The sequence below is a fragment of the Apus apus genome, chromosome 4, assembly GCF_020740795.1.
Source record: "Apus apus isolate bApuApu2 chromosome 4, bApuApu2.pri.cur, whole genome shotgun sequence".
Taxonomy (NCBI): domain Eukaryota; kingdom Metazoa; phylum Chordata; class Aves; order Apodiformes; family Apodidae; genus Apus; species Apus apus.
The window spans coordinates 99,536,334-99,547,661 of NC_067285.1; the positions used below are offsets into that span (position 1 = coordinate 99,536,334).

General features: G+C 42.1%; 1 protein-coding gene across 1 annotated transcript in view; it reads left to right on the forward strand.

Moving 5' to 3' along the window:
* Positions 1-104: 104 nt before the first annotated feature.
* Positions 105-11,328, forward strand: part of FBXL5 (F-box and leucine rich repeat protein 5) — a 73,396-nt gene continuing 62,172 nt past the window's right edge. Inside the window, exon 1 of the mRNA XM_051617905.1 lies at positions 105-408. The gene's annotated coding sequence lies outside the window, so the exon portion shown is untranslated. The remainder of the gene's footprint in view (positions 409-11,328) is intronic.

An 11,328-nucleotide genomic window follows, 5' to 3' on the forward strand; every position in this document is an offset into this window, starting at 1 on the left:
TCCCCCAGCCCAGCCCAGCCCAGCCCAGCCCGGGAGGCCGGGCTGACCCCCGCCCCGTCGCAGCGGCTGCCGCAGCCCGCGGGGCTCCCGGGGGGCCGGCCCGGCCCGGGGTGGTGCGGGGACACGGGGCAGCTCCTCCAGGACCGGAGGCCACTTCGCACCGCCCCGCTCCCAGCCGGCTCGGGCCAGTTCAGTCTTTTTTAAAGCCCAGCGATGGCTTTTCGGTGCTCGGCACGGGAAGATGACAGCCTCGCTGCTGTCTGCCCTCTGCTTCCCGCTGCCCGAGGTAAAGTTTGCAAAGCCACCAGGGATAACTCCCAAAAGAGAATCGCAGGAAATTACTTGCAAAACTCCCGAATCCTTTGTTCAGATAAAGATCCCACTGCAGCGACATGCTCCAGCTGATGTGTGAGTAAAAGCTGATTTCAAATGACGCTGGTCGGTTATCTCTAAATGAGTTTGGTTTTAAGTGATTGATGTTGAATCTAACTTTACTGAAAGCAATTAAGAACTTTGCAGTAGTCGTAAAAATACAGTTGAAGTCATCAACAGAGTGGAGTATTTTACTTCTTTTCCTTGCATATAGGCTTGGATTAGTGGTCACATGAATTTCTAAGAGCAATGTGTAAATTGTGGGTGTTTGAGGCTGTGTGATGTCACCTAATTGAAGTATTAACTGTTCTCTGCAAGAAGGAAGTTGGCTCCTTACTGTGCTCTCCAAACAGAGCAATTCTACTTCCTTAGTCAAAAGCCAACATAATCTAATACTCAAATCTCAAAATCTAAACAAAATAAGCTATATATTGTCAAAATAATGTTAACTATAAATTATAAATAATTTGTTAGCAATTGCTTACCAATCATCCATCTTTAAATGTTTGACACTGAGTGCATTTGAGATGCATCTCTGTTGGGACTAGGCAGTTCTGAAAGACCTGGCAAATGCTCTGCTGATAGCAAAGCCTTCCCTGGTAAGAAATGTATTAAGTACATTATATATATTTTTTTATATATATATATACACACATATATAGGTTTATATATATATAAATATATATGTTTATATATAAATATATATTTATATTTATATATTTGTTGGGGTTTGGCTTGGGTTTTTTTGTGTTTTTTTTCTGATCCTGCTTTCTGAGATAGGATGAAAACTTTGGGAAGGTTCACTTAGACTTGAAGCTTTGGTTTCAGAGTGGCACATTGGGCTGTCAGCCCTGAAGTCAGGGCAACTGGACTGGATAAATGTTGTAGGTCCCTTCCAATTGATATGTTCTGTATCTCTTACTAATATTGTAATCTCTTCATAAGAGAGAGAACAGGGTTCTCCATGACACTGTTTGCGTCTCCTCAGTGGTTCCCATCACAGGTTCTGCAAAAAGTGCAGGAAGCTCTGTAGGAGACAATTCAGGAAGAATTAGCTCATAAAGGAGGTTTTCTCCATAATCCTTCCAGTGAGCATGTAGGCTTTGCCTTGGCAGGCTGACATTATTATTCTTTATTTGTTTCTTGTTTTCATCATCCTGTAAATATTAATTCAAGGTACTGGCAGCTGAACTCCCTGATCTTTTTTTATACACGAGAGATTATGGAATTGGTTTATTTTTCTGTAATATTTCTTTGCTTGTTTTCAACTTCCTGCTCTTCAGTTTCATTAACTAAACGAATACTTGCTGCAAGAAAAATAACTAGCTACCCTAAGCAGCTTATGCAGTAAAAGGCAATCTCTGCTTGCTCTGGATATTGAAGATACCTATCTTCATTAAGTCTAGAAGCTGCTTTTAGAGTAGAACAGTGGAACAGTTAATTTAAAAGTTTGAAACTTTTAGAAAACAATGTTTTTCAGTAATCTGATGTGAGAAAATGTTTTTCTTCTGTTCAGATATGACACTGACACACTAAGAAAAAATAAATGAAGCAAATTCAGGCTCTGTAGCTCTGGAAGGTGTACGTGCTGCTGATCTTGTAACACCTCCACAACTTCATGAGGAATGGCAAGTAAATGTCATGTGTCCTTTCAGCTAGCCTTGGCAGCCTAATCAGGATGAGTAAACATGACAAGCAGAGTAGAGAGGGCAGCAGAAAGGCCAGTAAAAGCACATACTCCAAGTGGTTCATAAGGTGGTAGTTTCTTTCCCAGTATGAACGTGAGCATGAACTTACTCCTTTCAAATGTTCTGGCCCAAGAATATTTCCCTGAGAGGCATAACTAAGATGATAATGGTGTCTTAGTGAAGAAGGGATGAAACAGTATTCCTTGAACAGGGTGGCAGGAGAGGAGCACTGAAATGAACTGAGGAAGGACGAAGGGAGGTGAAAAGCAGAGTGTTTGACAAGTTCTTGCATCCCTTTTTAGGTCTGTGCAATGAGCTGGATTCTACTTCTTTCCTAAGCAGTTTTCACAAGCAGATAACCTTAAGGTGACTGACTTTATTCCACAGGAATTCAGTACCCTCAATAGGACTTCCAGGAATTGCAATTTAGAATTCCCTTGAGATTGCAGTGAAGCACTCATGGATCTCTACCCTTCTAGAACTAGTTTTCTAGTAGTCATTTTTGCCTTCTATAAGGAAATTTACTGTTTTAAAAGCACTGTGTCTGGTAAATTGATAGCCAACATTTGGAGCCCTCTGAGCTATGTGAATTTCCAAACTAGTAAATCTAAACTAGTCCTGGTCTTATCAAGGTGTATCTGTTCTTCTGCCAGCATTAGCCCTAAATCTTTGGGTGGGGTGATTAGAAAGTGGGTCTAAAAGGTCAGAAGGTAGAAATACTACAGGCACGTAATTGCCAGCCTCTGTTTGATACCATGTATTGCAGCAGGGGACTGCCGTAAGAATCACAGAATGGAATGGACCTGTATTATGTATAATTTATCAGCCTGCTTATATACTCCTCAGAGTATTGTAAGAGAAAAGCAGCTAGCTCCCACTGCTACTTGCAGGTTCTGCAGATGGTGTTTATGATCAGTATATCCTCAAGAGCAGATATCCTAGGAAGGTCGAGAGCTATGCAGAGGGACCATTGCCATTATCTGCTGCTGTAAATGCTGTCACTTGGGTAGGAGACGTGCCATGTCCCACCAGTGTTATTGCTGCATCTAGCTGTGGATGCATGCACATAGCTCCATGCTGAAGGTACATTTTGGAGTTAGCCTCCCATAGAGCATGTAGGTTTGAAACTGCAAAGTCATCCATGCTGCTTCAAGCAGAGGTCCTCCTCTGAGTGCTACAGGTGAGAGCAGGCCCTCCTGGCCACTGGGCCACAGGCTCAAGCTGCTGGATCTGGAGTGCAGAAAGTTATCATGGAAAATGGCACCCACAAGTAATTATTTGCAGTTTGTCCACTACAGGCTGCTGGGGCTTTCCGTCTCTTTCATCTGTATCACTTGTAAGCAGCCTGTTTTTCCATGTGGAAGTTATTCACTTTGTATCATGTGCTGCTGAGGGGTTTAGGTGGGGAAATGAGAATGCTGGATCAGCCTGTGCTGACCAGCATGATGCCTGTTTCTTCTCAATAACATATTATGCTCTCTCAACCGGAATGTACTATGTTTTTCCTATGGGTTCTCACACAAGAGGAGAGTGTGGGAGGACCAAATGTCACCACTGTCATGTAGCTTTGTCAGTGACCTTTTCATTACCCTACATGCACTCCTGGCTGTATGTGGTGTGGCCACTCCTCATCTCAAGACTTGGGTAGGAAGCTGAGGGTATAAGGAAAGAAAAAGCAATAGAAATAAAATTAGTAAATACTATGCTTTTTTTGTGTAAACAATGTGAAGAAGCACATGTATGACACATTTCATGCTGGACTGCATCCTCAGGCCAATGCACCAGTTTTGAACTGTAGAGCCAGAAGGAGCCAGCAAATGACAAAGCAACATCTGAACTGAGAAGTTTCATTCAAGGCAAAACCTTCCTGTACTTGCACAGGCTCACACCAGTCTCCTTCCCCCATCCCTACTGCCTCTCGTTTCTCAAATACAATACTTGTGTACTGCTGAGGGGCAGAGTGGACCATGACTTAAGGCCACCAGCACACAGCTATTTCATTCCAGTGTGTGAATCACTGGATGGTCCGGTTCATCTATCTGTCACTCGTCAGATCTGCAGTTGGGAATAAGCTTAGAAGGGCATGGGATAGTGCCTGGTGGACTTGCTTGGGTTGTGCCGGGAATTCCTCCCTCCACACCCCCAGCTGCTCTTGCCACCTTGTGCAGCTCTCTGCCTCAGCCACACTTCCACAGTTTGTCTTTGTCCATGCAAAATCAACTTCCCAGGACAAATCAGTCCAGCACTCCAGTGCTGGGCACCAGCACTCAGTGGGTTGTCTTTCAGTGACCTGGTGCACTAGAGGGGTGCTTCACTGTTTTATTTGGGATAAATTCGCCTACCAGTAGTTTTCTCAAAACCCATGGAGTTAGTGACCCGTTTCTAGATGCTTATCAGCAGGATGGGGAATTTTATGATCAGAATAATGTCAGAAATTACTGCTTAGAAAATGTTCAAAAAATGGCATTGTGAAGGAAAACACACATAGAGAATCATAGATTCACTCAGTCTGGTGTGACAGAAACATTTGTGACTGAATGACTGTGGCTTTTTCAGAGACTTGATAGGTCTGACTCCAGGGGACCCTGAACGTCAAAGGAGCCCAAGAGAGCAAGTTGATTCAAGGACAATCTCCTCAAAGCCAAGAGTGGTCTATCCTGATGGGCAGGAGGTCAATATTGTGGCAGTAAGCCAGCTTGACCAAATGAGGAATTCCTGACTAAGCTTGAATGTGCACCCCTGAAAAAGAGTATGGCTTCATCTTCTCTACAATGTTCTATAGGTAGTGGAAGAAATTATCCTTTCTGGATCTTCTCTTGGAAGATTTATTGCTGTAGAATCATATAGTGGTTTGGATTGGAGTGGGCAGGGGCAACTCCCACAAGACCAGGTTCCTCAAAACTCCATCCAACCTGGCCTTAAACACTTCCAGGGATGGGGCAACCAGAACTTCTTTGGGCAACCTGCGTCAGTGTCTCACCATCCTCACAGTAAATAATTTCTTCCTAATATCCAATCTAAATCTACCTTCTTTCAGTTTGAAACCATTCTCCCTTGTCCTATCACTACATGCCCTTGTAACAAGTCCCTCTCTAGCATGCGAAAGTGTCTTATGAATAGTTAATGTTCAGGCTTTTACAAGGTTTCTAACACCCATCCATCACTCATTTATAAAAGATTTTAAGAAATACTTTCCCTTAGATGTATATTTTTGGAAAAAAATAGTTGAGATTAAGGGAAGCTGTTGTAGAGAGTTACAGCATGGCTGTGTCAGGATCAATTTTTTTTTGTTTGTTTTCCTTTTTTTTAAAAATTAATTCTTAGGGATTTGATAAAGAAGAAATGATTGTGGACTCTTCAGTTCCCTTGAACACTGTGATACAATCTCTGTCTTACCTTATTCTGTCCTTCCAAATGCCTTTACTTTCAAATGGGAAATCACAATTGAAGAAATAAAGGAAGCTCCGTGTCTTTTCCTCTCATGAAACATTGTGCTTTACTACGGAGAAATCTTTTATCAGTAAGTGCTAAATTTTCCTGATCAGTAAATTACTTTCCAAACCTTTCTGATTTCCTGGATAGGTAAGGTTGTTTTGTCTTTGTATGGGTAATTATTCCTATTTCTCTATTTTCTGTAAAGTTTTTATTTAAGTAATGATTCTGGGATGTTTTGAAAGGCTTTTTTGTTCTATATATGCTTTTTTTTTTTTCTAAAATCTTGAATTATCAGGAAACTCCTAACAAACACCATATAGAAAACAAGCTCCTATCTTTTACATATTATGGTTTCACAGCAGGCAACACAGATAGCATTAGGCATGAGAGCTTTTCAGGGCCCTAATTTATTGGCCTGCTTTTTCCTTAGTGTTGTGCTCTGCTGAAACAGCCCTGGAATGACTAGTTTTTAAGCTGCTTCTTTCTACTATGGGATTTATCAACAGTCAGATTATTTCAGTAGGATCCTGTGAGATAGATACACTGACAAGAACACAGATGTATATAAGAACATAGAATTGAAATGTAGTACCCTGATCATTCTCAGAAGTTGTGACATCTGTCTTTCAGCTTATATGTTTCAAACTCTACTGTAGTTCTGACTCCCTTACAAACTAATAATGTTATGATGGGATGTGCATTTAAAGCTCATGTACCCAGAAGGGGTGTTTGGGAACAGCTGTTCCTTAATCATTCCCTGCAGAGACGTGCACAGCCAAGTTCCTTTCTCCCTGTCTGTCTGCTTAGCGCTTGCTTCTCCGCTTGCTGCTGCGCGAGCTTGCCTGTTGGAGCCACGACAGCACTGACTGTGCTGTTCAGTGTGAGACAGGGTAACAGACACTAATGACTGATTTTTTCTTTGTTTATTGCAAACAAAGATCTCAAAAAGTCCAAGAAGTTCTCCCCCTTTGGACCAAGCTTCTTCCTTCCCGTTCGGTGCTTGTTTCCTTTGCTGGCTCTCTTGAATGTCAGGCCATCTGCTCCTTCTCCTCAGCTTGGAGGGCCTGGCAGTTGTACAGGTGCTCCCTAAGCTTTGCTGTTGCCTGAAGAATTTCCTGCTGTCACCAAGGCTGCTTTTTGCATTTTGCAGTTCCAGTTTCTTTCTCAGCCAAAGTGGTACGTTTGCAACAAAACAAAGTCATAGCTGGGCTTTGTGCATTGATACTCTCAGGGAGAAAGGCGATGTGCTGAAAGATCCCCTACATACAAAAACATGGCTTGTGGAGAAGGAGGTGGAGTGGGGTCACAAGCTGTGGAGCAGCTCCAGAACAGTCTGAGGAGACAGGTTGCTTCACTCTTCTGTATCACCTTCCCCTTTAGCTTTTTATATGCCTTTCTATTTAGACAGAAAATCATAGCACCATACAATTATGTCCTAGACAAATTTAAAAAAAAACCCACAAACCGACCACATTCTAGGGTATAGTGTTTAAAGCACTGATCTGCAAAGTGAGAGACATGTTTAATGAATCCTGCATTCAACATGAGTAAGACTATGAAGAAAATATTTTGTACTTGAGATACGTAAGAGTTCGCAAGTAAGTGAGAGCTATCCAAAGCTATAACCTATACCGTGATTTCTGATGAGGTTGCTGTACTTTCTTTTGTGCAAAATATTTTTAAGGTTTCGTTTTAATACAGAGGAAAAGCAAATGCAGTAACCTCACCACTTTCATGAAACTGAGTGCTTGTTTTCTGGCCAGGTCTAATTATTATGCTGCTCACACATTCTGAGGAGAAATACCCAGCAGGCTCCCATCCCGCTGAGGCAGCTGAGGAAACAAAGTTGATAGAAAAGTATGCTCTGCAAGTCCAGGAGTGTGTAAATAGCAAAATTTCTCCTAAGAAATCTATATGGTGTAGATATGCCACTTGGAAACAATCCATGTGATAGTTCAAAGGTCAAGGAACAAGAAACTTGAAAAACTGGATGTTTCCTGGCTGTCAATTACGTAAAGTATGCTTTTGTTTACATAAGTATAAATATTTGTCCAGAATTGGATGCTGTGGCTTCCAAGTTCATGAGTTATGCTTACTGTTCTTAACCTTTTGCATTATATATGCCATATGCTTTGCTTGTCATCACTCTTTTTTTCATGTCATACTCGCAGCTCTTTTGTAACTTAACACCATGCTAATAGACAGTGGAGACAGAAAGTTCAGGGTGAAACCCCAGAGCATTCATTCTGCTTTGTGGAAATACCATCTCTGGATTTTCTGACACCTTTCATTAAAACAATGGGAGAAGTAAGAATGGACCATAACACAGGCCAGCATGTCCTAAAGCTGGGATTTGGTAGTGCAAGATGAAATTTCCGTGGAATACTTATTTCTGCTCATGTGCTTCTTCACTTGCTGCTTTTCAAAACGGCACTTTTCCACACCTATAACTTGATTTAGTGTAGCATATAGAACATCCGTCATTTTCTCAGCTCTCATGACTTCACCTGTTGCAAGTGGGAAAAGAAAAAGATCTTTCTGCATTTTGGTGGTCAAACATTTGCCAAATTCTTTACCTATAATTCTAGTTTCTACCTGCAATATTCACATTCCTTGTGAAGAATTTATCCAAGCACACATTAGCAGCTGACACCAGATCATATAAAGTGTAGTCAGTAAGAGATGCCCAGACAAATACATGGATTAAAAAATGCTATTTCATTTTTAATTACTGAAACTAATGGTATAACTCAAGTTACTCCAGACACACAGTTCTAGAGGAACCCCTCTCTGCATGTTTAGGAACATGCTGCACTTACTGCTTACATAGCACAGAGGCATTCCTAGTCAAGCAGCCACACATAAAGGACTAGTAACTTTACTTTGCTGCCTGCTACCAAAAGGAAACGTGTATTATAATTCCCTCCTTCATTTTCCTTCTATAAAACTTCCAACATCACAATTTTCCGCTCACATATTCTGCTAAAATTTTGAAGTAACTCATAGAATCATAGAACTATTCAAATTGGAAAAGACCCTTGGGATCACTGAGTCCAACCATCATCCCTGCTCTGCAAAGTTCTCCCCTAAACCATATCCACCAACACCACATCCAAACGACTCTTAAACACATTCAGGGATGGGGACTCAACCACCTCCCTGGGCAGCCTGTTCCAGTGTCTAACCACTCTTTCTGTGAAAAAAATTTTCCAAATGTCCAGTCTAAACCTATCCTGTTGCAGCTTGAAGCCATTCCCTCTTCTTCTGTCGCTAATTACATGTGAAAAGAGACCTGTCCCAACCTCTCTACAATGACCTTTCCGGTAGTAGTTGACACGGCCCAGATTAATAACCAAGGAAGGTTAGAACTGGACCCCCTTGCTTTCTAAGCTCCTGCTGCAATAGAGGAGCCTGGGTGCGGCTGGATCCAGTCCTGTACGTGTCACAGCTCAGACTGGGCAGCCCAGGGAGATGAGGACTGAATCCCCTTGCTTTCTAGACTTCCTTCAGAGAGGAGCCGAGGTGCAGCTCTGCTCAAAATCCTTCTCTCAGACCTGATCTTTTCCCAGAGAGAGTAAATGTATTATGGTCCGAGTAAAAGCTCAACCGTCCAATACCCCTTGATCAGATTAAGGTGCAGCAACACACAAGGTCTGTTTAGAACAAATAACACATTTATTACACTAGTAGGAGTTAATATTGAGCAACCTAAACAAAACCACCTGCATATATATATTAAGTAAGGAAAGGGGGATGAGAAGAAAAAGGTGAGAAGAAGGGGGGGTGGGGAAAAAGAAAGAGATAAAGAGGACAGGAAAATCACTGGTCCTGGATCCAGCGATGTTGGTCCAGCCAACGGGAGGGTCGGTGTCCATGGTCAGTGTTGATGAAACTCCCAAAGCCCACCATGGCAGCCCCCTATTTCATAGGCCTAGAATCTTGATTTCAGAATGACTACGTGTGATTGAGCCATACATGTGTGAGCAGCTGGAGTGGACCTCCGTCCCCTCCGCCCCTCGATCACCATCGTTATCTGAATCATTGTCATTATCTCATCTCTGCAGGCCTGTGTGCAGGCCATTACTGCAGTCTCTGTCCTCCCAGGCAGGCCTTTTGGGATGCATATGAGCAGGGGCTACAATGGGGTTTCGATACTATTTCCCAAAATAGGTCTGGAGGGCTGGTCCCTCACAGTTGTAGAGACTGATGAGGTCTCCCCTCAGCCTCCTCTTTCTCAAACTAAACATTCACAGCTCCCTCAAGTGTTCTTCATAAGATCTATTATCTAGGCCCTTCACCAGCTTCTTTGCAATGTCTCATGTAACAGCTGAGACAAATTTGGAGAAATCTTAATGTATAAAAGGCATCTGCCCCTCTCCGTAAACTCATACAAGCCTCGTAATGTTCAGCAGGGTGTTTCAAATAGAGATTAAAAATGTTTCAATCATTTCTAGTTATACTAGTAGTACTGAAAAACAGGTGTCTCCAGACCTGAATTCAACGGGGAAAATGTTTCATATTAAAACATTATGTATATCACTTCATTTTTAATACAGCTGGATGCTGCAGTCCTGTGTAAATCTGTTAATGTCTGTTAGCGTCAAACTACCTATAGCAAATCATCATGTACATTACAAGATGCTCTGCATTTCTGCACACAGACCTGTGGAAGCTACTGATACTAAGGTAATATTTCCTGTCTTTGCTCATTTTGTGGACCACTTTAGAACTCTTTTGTGTCACACTCTTCATTCCTATACAGAAGTAAATCTAATCCTCACTTCTGCTCCTGCTTCCTGGCTGCAGGAAAGAGAAGGCAGGCAAAGAGGGGCTGCCCAGGCAGGGTGGATGCTCTGACATGCTGTGAGGTTACGGATGTGCCACCATCCCAGGCCCCAGTGTCCTGCCCCCCTCTCCCTGCTAGCCTGCACTTGAGCTGCGCTGCTGCAGTAAGCGAACCGGGGTCTCCTCTGAGCCTGCCTCCAGAATTCACAGAAAACTGTAGGAAATCAGACACCCGCAGATTAGAAATAAAATCTGGCAGATTATATTCTTCACATTTAAAATAAAATGGCAAGTAAATTTAGACTAGGCAGAAGCTGGAATTAGAAAAAACCTGAAAATCAGAAATGCTTGTGAAGTGCTTGAGCTACCCAACGCTTGGCTAAATTAAGACGGTACCTCCCCATACTGAGCTATTTTAAACCACACTTCTTGACTCTGCTAAAAGCAGCCTTTACACCCTCTATTGTTGAAGCAGAATACATCAAGATTACTTGTAGCTAATCCAACTGAAAACTATCAAAAGAGTTAGTTGGTTTTCTTGTAACAGTAAGTATTGCACAACTTCTTGAGCTTTGAGTTCAATCAGAGCATTTACGTAGTGTTCAAGACAGAGCACAGGCATTCCCTAGCTGACTCTCACCACACAAGTGTAAGATACATGTGTAAATAGCACTATTCATACACTTTGTAGGTGTAGAAATAAAGAAGACAGAGATAGAATAGATTATCTTGTTCACAGCTTTTTTGTTCATGTCTCTCCCTTCCTCCTGCAATAACAAATGACCTTGTTGTTTCTTGCTTTGCTGACACTTCTGCCCCTCTTCTTCCGAGATGCAGCCACAAGGGTCCTTCACACAGACTAAGGCCATTATATTAAACTCAGAACAAACAACCCACACTCAGCTTGAAATTTGCTACCTTTAAGATCTCAGGAAGGCTGTGTATCTAAAACTTTGCCTTTTTTTTTTTTTTTTTTTTTCCCCCAGCCATAGTAGTTGGTTAGCTAAAAATCTTTACAGATCTTCTCAAGCTTTTTCCAGCAAGTTTG